Here is a 17077-nt window from a genome sequence, read left to right as displayed (position 1 = left end):
TTACTTAAAATAAAATCCAGTCTTCTTAGGCATATTTAATGACATTTGAAGTGGCCTTGCTATAAAAGACCTGAGAAAAGCATGAAAAAAGGCAAATTTAAATGACAAGAAAATTCCATGTAAGACCATGTCAGTTGAAATTCATACCAAAACCCCCTGCACACAAGCACAAACACACACACACACACGTGCATGGGCATACACACATGCACAAATGCAATGAATACAGAAGAAAGGGCAGAATGCAATAAATAGAAATATCAATTGACTTGATATGATCCAAGAGTATCCTCTCTTTCTCATTTTAGAATTACTCAGTTTATCTTTTCTTTGCCAGATGCATATATTATCCTTAAGAATTGATCAGAAAGAAAGGAATTATATGAGATTTAAAAATAAAGTACTATCATAAATAGTTATGCTATTGGAAAGTGTCCATCATCCAATGCTGAGTGAAGAAACCATGACACAGAACTCCACCTACATTTTAACCAGGATGTAAATGAAGAAAATAAATAAAAATGTGTTTGTCTGTGGGTGAAGGTACGTGTGCTTCAAGCACCTTGTGAACAAATAGGGGAGTTTATTGATATTCAGGCTATATTTACTTATTTAGTTAAATAAGATCAGTCCTCGTAAGTGGTTGAACATCTTGTTTAAAGCATTTGAACACATGTACTGGTTAAGTTGCCAATAGTGTTTCCCTTGGGATAGGTTGATTTGGGATGAAGTGATTCCATATGTCTTTCATAGATTTGTGTATTCTACAATATTTTTAATAATGCTTATTACATTTGTAATTCAATAACAAACCCAGAACAAATATGTGCAGAAGAAATTATTGGCGAAAAGTTCCTGTGTTGACCACATGAGAGAGGAATCTATATCTTTGAACATATGCAACATCTATCTCTGAAATGTGGTTGAAGATACAACCATCTTTTGCAAGGCGTTGTCTATTTAAGGTGGTGTTACCTGTGATTTTGCTGTACTTCTTTAGAAATGGATGTTGTACCTGGACATATTGTTAAGAAGCATGTCTAACGTGGGGAAGTTCCAAAAGTAGGAGGGTACGCTTTAAAAAATAGTATTTCAAAGAATATTTAATGAAGGGTGAAAAGTTCTCTAGCTACAATATGCACAGAAAACATATTTTAACACTGAAGGCACAAAGGAATTTGAAAACAATTTTAACATTATTATGTGTGTATAAGTAAGAGATGGAATGACATTTTTAAAAGTCTTTATTCTTGTTGGGATGGACCCACCATTTACTTTTGGCCTTATGAGTACTCAAAATCTTAACACTTCTGGGGGATGGTCATGATGGAGACTCAGACTTTTGGGGGGAGGGGGGAAATGGGCATTTATTGAAACCTTAAAGTCTGTACCCCCATAATATGCCAAAATAAAAAAAAAATTAAAAAAAAAAATCTTAACACTTTACCTGCAGCAGGTATTGCTTTTTAAAATCTCTTGGATAATTAGGTCTTCCCAGAGTAGAATAAAAATATGTCAAGTTCTCCAAATACAAATATGTATGTGAGAACATGGAAAATTGTATAAAATAATGATGAAGATTTTGAATAGCTTTGGTATTCCTTCAATTATGTTTAAAGAGAAACAAACATAGACATTAGCATACAGTCATGAACCTCATAACAATGTTCAGGTCAATGACGGACTGTATATATGACAGTGGTCTCATAAGATTATAATACCATATTTTTACTGTACCTTTTCTATGTGTATATATGGTTACATACACAAATACTTTTTGTGTTACAATTGCCCACAGTATTCAGTGTGGTAATATGCTGTACAGGTTTGTAGCCTACGAGCAATGAACTATACTATACAGCATAGGTGTGTAGTAGGTTATACCATCTAGGTTTGTGTAAGTACACTTTATCATGTTTACACAATGACAAAATCACCCAACAATGCATTTCTCAGAAAGCATCCTTGTTCTTAAGTGACACATGACTATATATCTATGCATATTTTTACTCATGTCAAAAAGCATATATTTTTAATCATTATTATTTCAGTAACAATGCAATTAAACTTTAACCTCTTTGTCCACATATGCATGTGTGTGAGTTTGTATGTATATGTATATATGTGTGTATTAAACTTTGATATTTAGCTTCATATACACAAGTTTACATTAGCATGGGATTTGTTCATATATCATGGTTGGTATCATATTTTCACTTCTGTTCTCTTGGCAGTTTGTAATTATCATGAAAAATTTGCAAAACCTAATTTTAGGAAGTAAATAAATATAGAGGGAAACATTAAGGAAAGATTATAGATGAATATAAAAAATGTGAATGCATTCACCTTGAAGCTTTGATAGAATACACATCTGGATCACAGTGTTACAGAGATATAGACACAAACTTTAAATAGTAATGTGATCTGTTGTTCTATTTTTTAATAATCATATAAGATTAAATTTTAGAAAAAATGTAGGTTAAAATTTTGAGAAGAGGGAAAACCCTATATTTTCTGAGCTGTGTATATAGTTGTGATACATTTATTTTAGAGTATAGCTACATGTTAACATAATAAAAATTGGAAACATAGGTCTTCATATCATGATACCTGAAAGAAGGCATCATAGGCATTAAATTTCCAGTTGTTAAGTATTTTATGAACTGAATATTTCTTCAATGAGATCCTAATATTTTTAGTGAATGTAGCAACTAAAAAGCTCTTTGTCAATGTTTCATTTACTAAATATTTACATCTTGCAAGTTTTTCATGATAATGACAAACTGCCCAGAAAATAGAAATGAAAGTATGATGCAAACCACAATATACTAATAAATCTTATATTAATGTAAACTTATTGTTGTATATGATGCTAAATATAGATGTTTGAGTGTATGTATTGAGATGAGTGCATGAGTATATTAAAATTGAGTTTGTATGTGCATGTTGAAACAGAATCCAAATGTTTATCAGTGCTACTCAAGAGTGTTTATGCTTTACTCTTGATCAGCACATGATTATTTTCTGAATTCTTTGCAAGTACCATGTCTTAACTACTTAATTGCTTATGAGAAAATGCTATAAGACTGATCTCTAAATGACATGCACATACCCAGTAAAGTCATAGGAAGCCATCGACAGTCATATAATAACATGGGAACATGCCTGTGTTCCAATCTTAAATGAGTGAAACCATGAGATTCTATCAGTGTCCTGTGACTGGAATTTATACGTATTTGAGTATGTGTATCACTCCAAATGGGCATTGTATAGAGCATAGTCTTGAGAACTATCTAGGCACTTATCTTAGGTTTCCCGACAAATGGCTGCTTCTCCCTCAACACAGAGGCTCAGTACCCAGGCCAGAAAATGTGGGGGGACTCCTGGGGAACCTGGCAAGTGAGCCATGTCATGAACAACATATACCGGTGCCTAGGCTTACTCTTTCCCCAGCCCTTGGTGCAACAATTTTCTTTTCTGACTAGGCCTGGATTCCTCAGGTTTGCCCCTGGATACTCTTAAGACAATTTAGTACCATGAGAAAATGCTGGAGATCAAATGCTGAGTGAACAAAAAGCAAAACTGCAAAGACTAGGTAAATGCAAATTGAGTTCTTGAATTGAAAAGACCCCTAGATTTCAGATGAAAACCAAAAGCAAAATCACAATAGCGTGAGAAGGTTTCTTCAAACTGGGGAGGAAGCAAGTCAGCCATATTTCCTGGCGCCTTTGTCTCTGGGTCACTTTTTTTTTTTTTTTTTTTAACATCAGGAGGGCGGGAGAAGAGGGCTTGGTGGGCTGAGTTAGGAGCAATAATTCCAGGAGCAACACTGCCATCGTGAGGAAACCGCTGGAAAAAGCCCCAAGTCTTCCTCCCTGAGACGACTTCATTTGGAAAGGTCCACTCAGTCGGAAGGCTCAGCTGGCTCGGGTCCAGAGCTGGATATTCAGTTCCACCTCATGAGGCCAACCTGAAGTTCTGGACAAAGGCGGGGTCCAGGTGTGGAAGTTGGGCGGTAAGGGGAGGTAAGACTAAATCTGCACGTAGCAGGAAGTCCAAGCAGAGGAAGTAGTGGGGTGGAGTCTTCCTATCCTCCCAGTGTGGGCGGGACTAGACAAAGCCACCAACCAACAAAGTACTGGGCCTGTTGGTATTTGTCCCTCTCCCTGCCCATCGGAGCCTGAGAAAGGCTGACACGTGGTACCCCCAAGCTCTGGGGCCTGGGAACTTTTTGGTTAGCAGAGCCAGTGCAGAGGACAGGACAATACCAGGTGGCTTATAGCACAACTCCACGTGCTTGCTGGAGATCTCTGGTGCATCCAAATTACTTGGAGCTGAGAGGGCCTTGAAGAGAAGTGGAACCTCCTAGCCAGACCAAGAAGGTTAGCACTCCTCTAGGAGAGCAGACAGCACACAAACAGATGAGAACCATAAATGAAGAGGATTGAAGATGAACCCACATTTTACAAGTCCTTATCTGCTGGAGATGGCATTACCTGCGACCTCGCTTCACCTCTTCATACATCGCTGTTGTAGCAGGTACATTGTAAAGAAGCATGATTGTTTCTAGAAATGCAAAAACAGGTGGCAAAATTTAAAAACCTATCAGTATTCCAAAGAATATTTAATAACGTTTAAAAAGCTTTGAAACTACAAATGCGGAAAACTTGTTTTAACACTCAAAGTACAGGGAATTTGAACATTATTTTTAAAAATTGTATATTACGTGTGCAAAGTGAAGATATAATAATGCATGGCAAGGATATTTTTAAGTGGTATTTCTTCTTACTGTGATTAAGGTACCATTTATTTTCGACTTTATAATTTGTTAAAATCTAAATGCTTTGCCAGCAGCGGGTATAACTTTTGCAATTTCTTAAAATAGAACGGTCTTCTAGGGCAAAATACAAAAAAATTTCCACACACTCAAAAATATGCATTGATATTAAAGTATGCACATGGTATAATGTGTCGAAGGCTTTGTGCAAAACTACTCTCACTATGCATCCAATTATACTTAAGGAGATGCAAACATATGTTATATATGTATTAGATCCGTTTATATATGTGTAAACATTTTTAGAAGTTACATATTTACAATGATGGTCAGTGTTATTGTTAGTATTTGTTTCAACTTGAAATTCTCAGTGGACATATTTATATCTGTATTTATATTTATATAAGGAGATGTTAATGAAAGCTGCATGTGAAGGGTGTGAATGTATCTGCCTCAAAGTCATTGAGGTGACTGAATTTGAGAGATACCAATTTCACCATTCATGTATTGAATCCTGTTTTCTTTCTTTACAATTTTTAAAGAAAATTTTAAAATAAAACTTTGGTATGAATTTTGAGAAGTATAAAAAAATAAAAATGCTCTAAGAAATAAGCATGTAATGCCTGTTCCAATGTTAGTTTTAGAGTATATATATCTCAGCATAGTAATGATTAGGTAAGGCAGGTATCACAATTAAGATACCTGAGTGGTGGCATTATAGGTATTATGTCCTGTGTATAAATTGTTAAAAAAATTGAGAATCTAATGTTCTTTGATGAATGGACCAATCAAGGAGCTCTATGTAAATGTCTTATTGTCTAAAATCCAGTTCTTGCAAATACTTCATAATAATTTCAATTACACAGGAATCAGAAATGAGAATTTTGGATCTAATACATGCTGCATGTATAAATCCAACTTAAATGTAAGTTTATTGTAGTGTATTACCATACCAGAACTATATGTGTGTGTATTGAAAGAATGGGAGTAAATATACAGAAAGTTATGAGTTCTTAATACAAGATTTTATGACAACCCTTTTAATGCTGGTTAGTACATGGTTACTTTCTGAATTCTTTGTGAGCACCATGTCTTAATTATTTAGGAGAAAATACTATAAGACTGATCCCCGAGACTTAAGCACTGGCACACATACATAATAAAGTCATAGGAAGCCATTAAAAGTCATAAAATGACCTGCATGGGAATATACTTATGTTCCAATGTTAAATAACGAAACCATGAGATAAAATCATGTCCCTTTTGATTGGAATTTTATAAGTTTCAGTATATGTGTTACCCCAGGAGGGACATTGTATGAAATTCAGACATGAGAGTCATCTGGATTCTGCTATTAGGGTTCCAGCCATGGCTGCCCCTAACTCAACACACAAAGCCCAGGTCAGAAAATGGAGGACTTCCAGGGAACCTAGCAGTGAGGCAAGTCAACATGGCCTGGTGCCTAGATTTGCTCTTCTGTGGGCCCTTATTTCTATTATTTTCTTCAGTTTCTTGGTCCTAGATCCTTAAGAATTGCCCACTGAAGCAAATAACTTGGGAAAATGTTGGAGATCAAGGCTAAATGAAGAAGAGCAGACCTAAAAAGCCTTGGTAGAAATGGAATTCTTGCAAACAAATCATGGCTGATGAAGCTGGGTGATACAGGCCTCAGTTTGAGTTCAGAGAAAACCCAGGAGCAAAAGTGTATCAGAATGAGTGGATTCTCCCAAACAGGGCAGACAGCTTTTTTTCCTGGCTCCTTTGTCTCAGATTGAATGGGTGGCGGGAGTAGAAGGAATTGGGGTTAGGGGGAGGGTAGCAGGGCTAATCAGTTTTTCTAGAGCAATACTGCCATCAAGAGGAAGTAGTTTGACAAATCTCAGTTGTTGGCGAGAATTTCCCCAAGTTTTAGCAGTTGGGAATGGTTAGGCCTTTTCTGATGATAAGTGGATCTTAGCCCTGAGCAGGCCTCCTTCACTTCAAATCTGAAGGCTTCCAGGAGCTCTGGACAAAGGCAGAATCCTGGGGAAGAAGCTGGTGAGTGGGGTGGCCAGGACTGAGTGGGCTCAGATATCCACCCAGTGAGGGTGGGGCTAGAACAAATCACTCAAATCCTATTTGGGGGGACTTCTGGACATTTGTATCCTGGTCCTGCCCCTTAAACAATGAGGCACTGGGCTCGTACAAGGGGTCCGCAGCATTAAGGTGCAGGAGAAAAATCTAATTTCAAGTGACATCTGGTGTGCTTTCTGTAGTTCTCAGGGACACCCAAAAGAGGAAGAGTGTGTGTCACTGTGCCAAGCCAATAAGTTCCAGAACATCAATAGCAGTGCAGATATACACAACCAGAAGGCCTGAATGTATTTTCCAAACCAAGGAGGTAACATTTACAATAACTTTTCAGCTTTTTTTCTAAGGCCCACTGTGAAGGTCTACCCATGAAGAGGGACCTGTTAGCTCTCATTAGGAGAGAGAAATGGGTTCTTTAGCTATTAGCCTTCCTCAAAGGAAGATGAGGCCCTTAAGGCGTGGGACCTAACTGTTCATTTAGCAAGTATTGTTCCCTATGCTTGCTTCTTAGCCTTTTTCCTGATGAAGACTCCTTATAGGCCTGACAAGATATCCTCCTTTGGGAAGTTGAGCACATTAGGACCCCCAGAATACTTGCCCTTAGCATAACAAGAAAAGCCCCAAATTTCATAGGATTGACTGCACGTGATTGTCAGTGGCTAACCACTTACAGAAGAGAAAGGAATGTTATTCTAGTGCACTTGTGTAATATGCAATCACCACCTGAACTCTGCTTACCCAGGTGGAGTTATAACATCTGCCAGTAAGTGTCTAGCAAATATTATAAGGACCATGGGGTTTCTGGGGAAATTGGCTCTTCTGGTATGCTTGCCTGGGTCTAGCTGTCCTTGAGGATGTTATTGGTTGAGATCAGCCAGGAAGGTTTTGGAGACACTGGAGAAAGCATGTCTCAATGGTTTCAAGTAACCTATGAAGCTATACGATGACCTATTACCTCTTCAGGCTACTTCAGCTAAGCAGGTGACAGAGAGAAACCTTTTATCAGATGAGTTAAACTGCCTGCTCTGCAGAAGTAGTTTCACTTGACTATATGCTAGACTAGGGAAACCAGATGTATGAAGACAGTGCACCATGTCTGGAGTTAGAACTTTGGGTGACAAAGAGGTAGCCCTAGCCCTGGAATTTCTCATGCTCTAGTATGTTGTATTCACACATATTTTGATTTTCATTAAGAGATTGCATCTAGCCAGGGAGTGGATGGAAGCACAAAGCAATAGCACCTTACTAAGTCCCAGGAATTCAAGCATGGCACCAGGACCATTCACAAGATATGGTAACAGAATGCTATTTCCAAATTCTCCTTAACAGAAAATCCAGCTTTCTGAATCTTAATGACTTGACAAAACTTATGTGGTTTAGGACCTGAAAAAAATATGATAGAGAGAAGCAACTCAAGTTATAAGGATATTTTACATGTATAATGTAAGTAAAAATTCATACCAATAAATCCTGACAACCTGTGACATATGCCCACACATACACAATTAAATAATAAATATAAAAGAGCAGAATGCAAGAGATCGAACATCAGTGAACTATCTATTAAACTTCTCAAGATTATCATTACCTTACTGCTATGTATTTGCTCCATTTACTGATTCTTTTCCAGACATATGTTATTCTTATGATTTGATTAACAGTAGAAGAATGCTATGAAATTTAACCCTAAAAAACTATCATGTTCCACATGTATAGTTAATTCTAATAGAAAGTGCCCACTGTCCAATGTTGAGTCAAGAATTCAAGGGCATCAAACTCCATGTATAGTTTGACCAGGATGGAGGTGAAGAAAAGAAATGGAAATGTTTACTCTGTGTGTGCATTAGCATTGTGCTCAGGAATATGGGGAATATATTGATGAGATGTAGGCTAAATCTATTTTTTTTCTTTTCTTTATTTTTTGAGACAGAGTCTCACTGTATTGCCCAGGCTAGAGTGCCATGGCGTCACCCTAGCTCACGGCAAACTCAAACTGCTCAAATTGCTCAAGTTGGTCAAGCAATCCTTCTGCCTCAGCCTCCCGAGTAGCTGGGACTACAGGCATGCACCACCATGCCTGGCTAATTTTTTTTCTATATATTTTTAATTGTCCTGCTAATTTCTTTCTATTTTTTAGTAGAGATGGGGTCTTGCTATTGCTCAGGTTTGCTTCAAACTCCTGACCTGGAGGGATCTTCCAGCCTTGTCCTCCCCAGAGTGCTAGGATTACAGGCCTGAGCCACTGCGCCCTGCCTAGGCTAAATATATTTAGTTAAATAGCATCAGTTATTATGAACAGTTGTATATCACTTTTATAATATTTAAACCAATATATTCATTAAACTGCTAATATTGGACTCCCAGGGAAAGTGGGATTTGAGATAAAGTGTTTCCATTTGTTCTTGATAGGTGTGTATTCTTGATAGATTTTTCAAGAAGCTGATAATATATTTGTAATTTGAGAAACAACCCAGAACAAACAGGTGCAGAAGAAATTATTAGTGAAAACTTGATCTGTTGGCTGTTTGAGACTTCATGTATTTATATCTCTAATTGATCACGGAAAACAGGTGGATTCAAGACACCCATGTTTTTTAAAAACCCTTGTCTGCTTGATTGAATGTAATTTGTGACCTCAGTGCACCTCTTTATACATGGCTAATGTGTCTGGTTATTTTGTAAACAGGTATGCTTTATAAGAAATGTAAAAATAGAGAGGGAAGCAAGATTAAAAATATTGCATATTATAAGGACTAGTTAATGATCTTTTCAAAGATCTCAAACTATAATGTGAGGAAAGCACGTCTGTATATTTCAGGTACAAGGTAACTGGGACTTTATGTTAAAAATATATATGGAAAGGGAAGATATAAGAACGTATGGCAAAGAATTTTACAAGTTATTTGTTCTAGTTTTGATTGAGATATTTATTTTTGGCTTTATGATTTTTTAAACTGTGAAATTTAATAAATTTTACTTGTTTATTAAGTACAATTTAATAAATTTTAAGAATTTAAATTCTTAAAATGTGAAAAGGTTGCCAACAGCAAGTGTTACTTTTGTGATTCCTTGGAAGAAAAACTCCTTTCTAGAATACAGTATAATATATATATATATATAATACAGTATTTCCAGCTAGAGAAAATATATGTTGATATGGGAGCATGCAATTTACATAAGGTGGTACAGAGGACTTTGTATAAAACTATACCCAGTATGAGTCAAAATGTAATTAAAGTGAAATAAATGTGCACATACATGTGTATACAATGTGTAGCATATTATATATACTACATGTAAAATATATAAATGGGGCAATAAAAATGGGGCAATAAAAAGCATTTTTTCATAATTTAGTAAAAATGAACACTTAACAATTTTATATAATATTGTCAAATTGCCCCAAAATCAGGAGTGACAATTTCTTATGCAAACTATAATGTACAAACATCCAATTTCAATATTTATAATTTTATATATTAAATTTAATATAAATTTATTGTTGTGTATGGACATAAATATAACATTTTTTGTGCATTGAAAGGAGTGGAAGGACGTAATCCAAAAGGTTATCTATCAGTGGTCTTAATAGGTTTTGTGACAGTGCTTTACTCTTTATCAGTACATGGTTATTTCTGAATCCTTGGCAAACATTCTGTCTTAGTTACTAATGAGAACATGGTTTTTAGGCTTAATTCTTAAGAGATAAGTGATAATACAAACCCTCTCCCCAATCCCCCCTCAAATACCCAATAGTCACAGGAAGCAATCAAAGGTCATTTAATGACTTGAGAAAATGCTTGTTTTTTAATGGTAAATGAAATAAGACATAACTGGAGAGTATCCTCTGATTGGAATTATATATCCTGCCCTGTAGGGCACTATATGGCATATATAGTGATGTGAACCCTCTGGGTGCTTCTGTTAAGACTAGCCTTGGATGCCAACAATTCAACACTTATGGCTTAGGTCTTTATCCAGAAAATGTGGAATTCATTGGAAGCCTGAGAGAAGGATGAGCCAGGGAAGGACATTTGGATTGGTATCTAGTGATGTCCTCCTAGTCTTGAGTTTTCAGCATTTTCTTCTTCTGTTTAGGCCTGGATTCTTGAGACTTGCACCCCAGAAGCAGACAACTTGATAATATGAAAGTAAAATTTTAAGGCTCACCCCACCACCAGCTGACTGAATGGACCCCCTCCTGGCCAAAGGAATATCCTAAAATTTAATTGTCTGCCAGGTGGAAGGAGGTCAGACATGCCTTATGCCCCCCTCCCTTCTTGGGGACTTCCTTTGTAACCCATTAACAGGCCTAAGGATATGCAAGACAAATCTGCAGGTCTTCAATTTACACAACAAATCTATGTCCTGTGGCTTAACTCCTTATGTTAAAACATTCCAAGCCTTTAGACAAAGCTTCATGTCTTCAACCAATTACAAGCCAAAGAATCTTTAAACCCACCTATAACCTGTAAGCACCCCCCCTTCCAGTTGTCCTACCTTTTTGGGCCAAACCAATGTATGCCTGCCATGTATTGATTGATGACTACCTGTAACCGCTGTGTTCCTGAAATGTTTAAAAGCCAAACTGTAACCCAGCCACATCCAGTCCACTTGCCCAAGGCCTCTTGGTAGTGGCTCTGGGTCTTAGTCCTCACATTTGGCTCAGAATAAATCTCTTTAATATTATTTTACAGAGTTTGGCTTTTTTCCGTTGACAATTTTGGCGTAGTTGGCACGATCTCGGAGAAGTCTCAGGACCGCCTAAGGAGCAGCGCGAACTGGGCGCCAGGTACTGTCATGGCCCTTTTAGGCCCTCTGACTCGGAGCTTCTCTGGTGGAAACTGGTAAGTCCTGAGCTCCAGACCTCCCGTGTTTGGTTGATGGTCTTGGTTTATTCTGAGTTGGTTCTTTTCCTAGGAATTGTTGTTTGGGACCCTAATTTAGGTTTGGAGGTGCATTCTAAAAGGTCTTCTCCATTGTCTTTTTATCCTAAAATTAATCCCAATTGGCTTTTCTGTAAGAAAAGTAGGAAATCCTTTTAAAAATGAGGAAAGACAAAGAGAATGACTCCTGTTGGGCACCCCAGTTGGTTTGTGGAGCCTCTACTTGCAAGTATTTTTGTAAATGAAAAGATTCAAAGGCATGCCAGGTTTTCTAGGGCTCCAGCTGGTTATGGCTAATTCTTGTGCACAAGCCTTTACAAAAGGGCAAAATTACATCAAGGAAAATTCAGAGCTGAAATGGACAACCTGCCACTATTAAAATGTCTCCTGCTATCTCTCTCTCTTCTTTCCTGGTTACTCTAACACCTGCTAACTTTTTTTATTGATGTTAAGGTAACTCATTGTTTACGGTATTTACAATTGAAAGGCTACCTGGAGACCCTGCAGCCAGTTCTAGCTAAAATGCGAACACTGAAAACTCATTTTGAACTGAAGAAAAAGAAAGGGAGTAAAGGTTTTTTTTAAATCCAACTGCCATGGAAACTGCTTTACCCAAAACTTTGATCCACAGGCCTAATTAGGTTACCTATCAGGGCAACTAAAGTTTGCCATGTGAACAAGTTCCAGTCTCATCAGAAGAAATTTGGATCCAGCTGTCTTTTACAGACTGGTGAGTTTGCCTTACCATCTCATGGCTAGAGTTCTCGGGTGAAATTTATTAGAACTTTGTGTGTGTGTGTTGTATATGTGTGAGAGAGTGTATATGTTTGGGTATGTTTTATGGCTGTCCATGTATTAAGTGTTTGTGCTTATATGGTTCTGGACTGTTTTAAAAATAAGGGAGCGCTCATAAAATAAACCCAAATGCTTCACGTGAATTTAGTAATCTTTGGTAAATGAGCTGTTTTATTATTAAAAAGTAAAAAGGTGTTATTTGTAAAGTAATAGTAAAAATGCTTTCAAATTGTCAGCATACATTTGTTTTTGCCTGGATTTTACTGGACATTTTTACGTTGTTGAGGTGTGAAGATTTGATAGAAAGGTTATAAAAATATAAACTCAGCCAAAGACAAAATAATGTGTGATTTTTGATAAGTAAAGTAAATTTAATACTTGGCCTAATAATAATCTCTAAATCTGAGTTATCAACAAAAATACCTATGTATTTAACTTTAAGCTAAAAATGCAAATGTGCCTAAGTGTCAGCAAATTAAAATAAATAAACACCAAATAGAGCAAAAAAACCAAACTTAATCGTCAAAGGTTTTATGAAAACATTTTTGTTTTGGTCTTTTAATCCTAACTGCAGATGTAGTTTACTTCCACTGATTCAATGCCTGTAGAGAGGTACACCAAAGGTGTTTCTAACTCTAACTCACTATCATCTAATATTAACAGTACTGTTAGGGATTCAAAGTTGTCCTAAAAGTTGTAGTTAAAGAACTTAAATTGAAAGCTTTAGTTTTCCCTTGGTCTTGTCCATTTTTATCTTACTCTTTGCAAGCTAGCCAGTTATGTGTACATTATGTTACTGTAACAAACTTTTTGCCTAAAAAAAATGTATAAATTAATTTTTGTATAGTAATTTTTTTTTTTTTTTTGAGACAGAGTCTCGCTTTGTTGCCCAGGCTAGAGTGAGTGCCGTGGCGTCAGCCTAGCTCACAGCAACCTCAAACTCCTGGGCTCGAGTGATCCTTCTGCCTCAGCCTCCCGGGTAGCTGGGACTACAGGCATGTGCCACCATGCCCGGCTAATTTTTTATATATATATCAGTTGGCCAATTAATTTCTTTCTATTTATAGTAGAGACGGGTCTCGCTCTTGCTCAGGCTGGTTTCGAACTCCTGATCTTGAGCAATCCGCCCGCCTTGGCCTCCCAAGAGCTAGGATTACAGGCGTGAGCCACAGCGCCCGGCCTATAGTAATTTATTTTAAGATAAAAAATGAATGATGGTTAAAATCCATGAGAATCTCAAAGCAGTCTTACTCTATAAATGTGCTCAAGTTTATACACTAAAAAATTGTTTTGAGACTATTTAGATTGTTTTTTAAAACAGCTTAATCTTGGCTGGGCACAGTGACTCACGCCTGTAATCCTAGCACTCTGGGAGGTCGAGGCGGGTAGACTGCTCGAGGTCAGGAGTTCGAAACCAGCCTGAGCAAGAGCGAGACCCCCGTCTCTACTATAAATAGAAAGAAATTAATTGGCCAACTAATATATATAGAAAAAATTAGCCGGGTATGGTGGCACATGCCTGTAGTCCCAGCTACTTGGGAGGCTGAGGCAGAAGGATTGCTTGAGCCCAGGAGTTTGAGGTTGCTGTGAACTAGGCTGATGCCTAGGCACTCACTCTAGCCTGGGCAACAAAGTGAGACTCTGTCTCCAAAAAAAAAAAAGGACTGCTTTTCCAAATTCCTTAAGGAGCAAAAGGCAATACTGATTGATTAAGTGTTGTTTTTTTAGTAAGATTTAAATGTAAAGGAAACAAAACCCAATTGTCTACTAGAGATGGTGAATATTGTACAGGTAATTAATAGAGAGTAAAGCAGTAGTTTACTTAAAGTTTATCTTGCTTAAGAATTACAAAACAGCTTAATCTTGATCCTCATGTAAAAACCATGTCACTACTTTGTATCATTGTTTGAGGTGCTAACAATTGGTGCTGAAAGTTGTTTTTTTCCTCAGTCTGTAGCCAGGTGATCTTATGTTGATGGGATTCAAAAAAAAAAAAAACTAACTTAAAGGCTTCAGAAGCAAAATTTTCTGACCTTGCCTGCCTCTTGTACCAATTCTTCCCTAAAGCTAGCCATAAAACCTAAAAATTATTCTATGTAAAATGGCCATAAAGTAATTATCTTACCTATTTTGTTTTTACTTTGTTTTACTGTAAAACCTCATGCCAGAAAGGGCTTTGCCCTACACCCAGAAAGGAAAAATGCACACTCAAGAGGCCAAGGAGAATCTATATATAAAATGCCTTGCTGGTTCTGCCACTAAGCCTGTTAGAATTAGCGCGTACCCTTTTTGTCCAATCATATTTCTGCACAGCTGACCATACTTTAAACAAAAAATGGACAATTTCCCCTGCATCTTTGTGTTCATTTTAAAGGCATCCCTGTATAAGTTTTAAGTCTTTCTCTTAGTAATCCTATTAATTTTAATGTCAGTAGATTTTCAGCAAGCCTTTAGGAGAACAGTGGCCTTTGCTCCCAAACTTTGGGGGCCAGAGACACTTTAAGCCCTATGATGCCAATAGATTTTGTTTGGGGATGTGATGCTTTAGAAGGATCTAATTAGCTAATACCTTTAAACAAAATATTCTAAAATGACTACTATGTTTACAAAATTTCAAAGTGATGTTATATTTGTTTAAAATAACAAGTCTTATTGAAATATTTATTTTTTCTTGGTAAGATTTATGAGTTTGTATTTTGATCCCTGTTTTGTGTTATGTATATCCAATTTACAGGCTATAAAAATAGTTAATAAAAAAGTAACTTAAACTTTTAATAGCTAGGGTGTAAGTAAACTACTAATATAGATAAATTAGGTAGATACATATGCAATAAATACAAATACAATTTTCATGTAATTTAAAATCTTAAAGTCATTATGTTAAGTTAAAAAAAATAATCATAAAATATCATTATATTTCCCTTATAAATGGGTTATTTATAAGGTAAAATACTAGAACATCAGTTCTTAAATATAAGTTTAAGCTTATAACTTGATAGCTTTATATTTAGGAATACTAATAAAATTGGTGACTAACAGTTCAGAGTTACTTTAACTTACTAGGTTTTTCTAAGAGTTGACATTATGATTAGTACGTGTAATTAAAACTTCTAGATGAAAGGGAAACAATGCTATACAAAAATTATTTTAATAAAAATGTTATACAACATAAATATTAGTTTTGTTAAAAGATAATTTTGTTTATAGGCATTAATGGAAATAAACTTTCCTCTCAGGACTCCTTTAGCTGTGTCCCACAGGTTTTGATAACTTGTGTCTCCTTTGTCATTTAGTTCAAAGAATCTTTTGATTTCCATCTTAATTTCCTCATTTATGAAGTGATCATTCAGTAGAAGGTTGTTTATTTTCCATGACTTTGTGTAGACATGAGAGTTCCTGTTAGGGTTGATTTCTACATTCTATTCCATTGTGATCTCAAAAGAGACATGGTATAATTTCTATTTGTTTTAAAGTGTTTGAGACATTCTTTGTGTCCTAGGATATGGTCAATCTTAGAGAATGACCCATGAGCTGATGAGAACAATGTATATTCGGTGGTTTTGGGGTAGAATGTCCTGTAAATGTCAGTCAGGCCCATTTGTTCTAGAGTTCTGTTTAAGTCCATTATTTTGTTTAATTTATTGGTTTTTAAAACTACTTATTCAATATGTAAATGATCATTAAAAATTAAGTGGATATAAAAGTTAAATGTTATAAAAGGTTTATGAAAGTCTTAACTTATAGTCAAATTGGTTAAAATTAGATGAATTTGTTTATAAGATTTTATTAAAATTAACTATCATTAATACACTAATACAAAGAAATTTGATTTTCTCTTTTAAACTAGATTGTCATATGATATTAATAGGAATAACAAAAGATTTTTTATTCACCTTTTAATAAACTGCAAAAAGAAAGGGAAGGAAAGAAAGACACAGATTTAGCCTCCTTATTAAATTGTACTTCAGTGTGTCTATTAGGTCTTTTTTTTTTTTTGAGACAGAGTCTCACTTTGTTGCCCAGGCTAGAGTGAGTGCCCTGGCATCAGCCTAGCTCACAGCAACCTCAAACTCCTGGGCTTAAGCAATCCTGCTGCCTCAGCCTCCCGAGTAACTGGAACTACAGGCATGCACCACAATGCCCAGCTAATTTTTTCTATATATATTAGTTGGCCAATTAATTTCTTTCTATTTATAATAGAGACGGGGTCTCGCTCTTGCTCAGGCTGGTTTCGAACTCCTGACCTCGAGCAGTCTACCCGCCTCGACCTCCCAGAGTGCTAGGATTACAGGCGTGAGCCACCGCACCCGGCTATTAGGTCTTATACTTGTTTGAGAAACTGAGTCTCTCAAAGAGTAGAAGTTTTGTGTTTTAAAAAAATATATATATTTGAATTATCAGTTTGGCTACAATTTTATATTAACCTGCAATCTTGTTTCATGACAAGTGTCATATGATGAACAATTCATGACTTCCTACTTTTTAAGCTTTCACTAAAATTTAAAGTTACTAAAAATAAGAATTCTTGTCAATGCGTGTAATTCTATAT

The 17077-nt window shown here is 36.2% G+C and overlaps 1 long non-coding RNA gene across 14 annotated transcripts in view; it reads left to right on the top strand.

The window, feature by feature from the left end:
- Nucleotides 1-4158: 4158 nt before the first annotated feature.
- The window catches only part of LOC105871432 (uncharacterized), a 175555-nt gene continuing 162636 nt past the window's right edge, over nucleotides 4159-17077 (top strand). For all 14 annotated transcript variants that reach the window (XR_012915978.1, XR_012915980.1, XR_012915982.1 and 11 more), the window contains exons 1-2: nucleotides 4159-4539; nucleotides 11545-11694. This is a non-coding gene — a long non-coding RNA (uncharacterized LOC105871432). The remainder of the gene's footprint in view (nucleotides 4540-11544; nucleotides 11695-17077) is intronic.

Source organism: Microcebus murinus, chromosome X (genome assembly GCF_040939455.1).
Source record: "Microcebus murinus isolate Inina chromosome X, M.murinus_Inina_mat1.0, whole genome shotgun sequence".
Lineage (NCBI taxonomy): Eukaryota > Metazoa > Chordata > Mammalia > Primates > Cheirogaleidae > Microcebus > Microcebus murinus.
The sequence above is the reverse complement of the archived record's forward strand: the minus strand, read 5'-3'. Positions and strand labels throughout refer to the sequence as shown.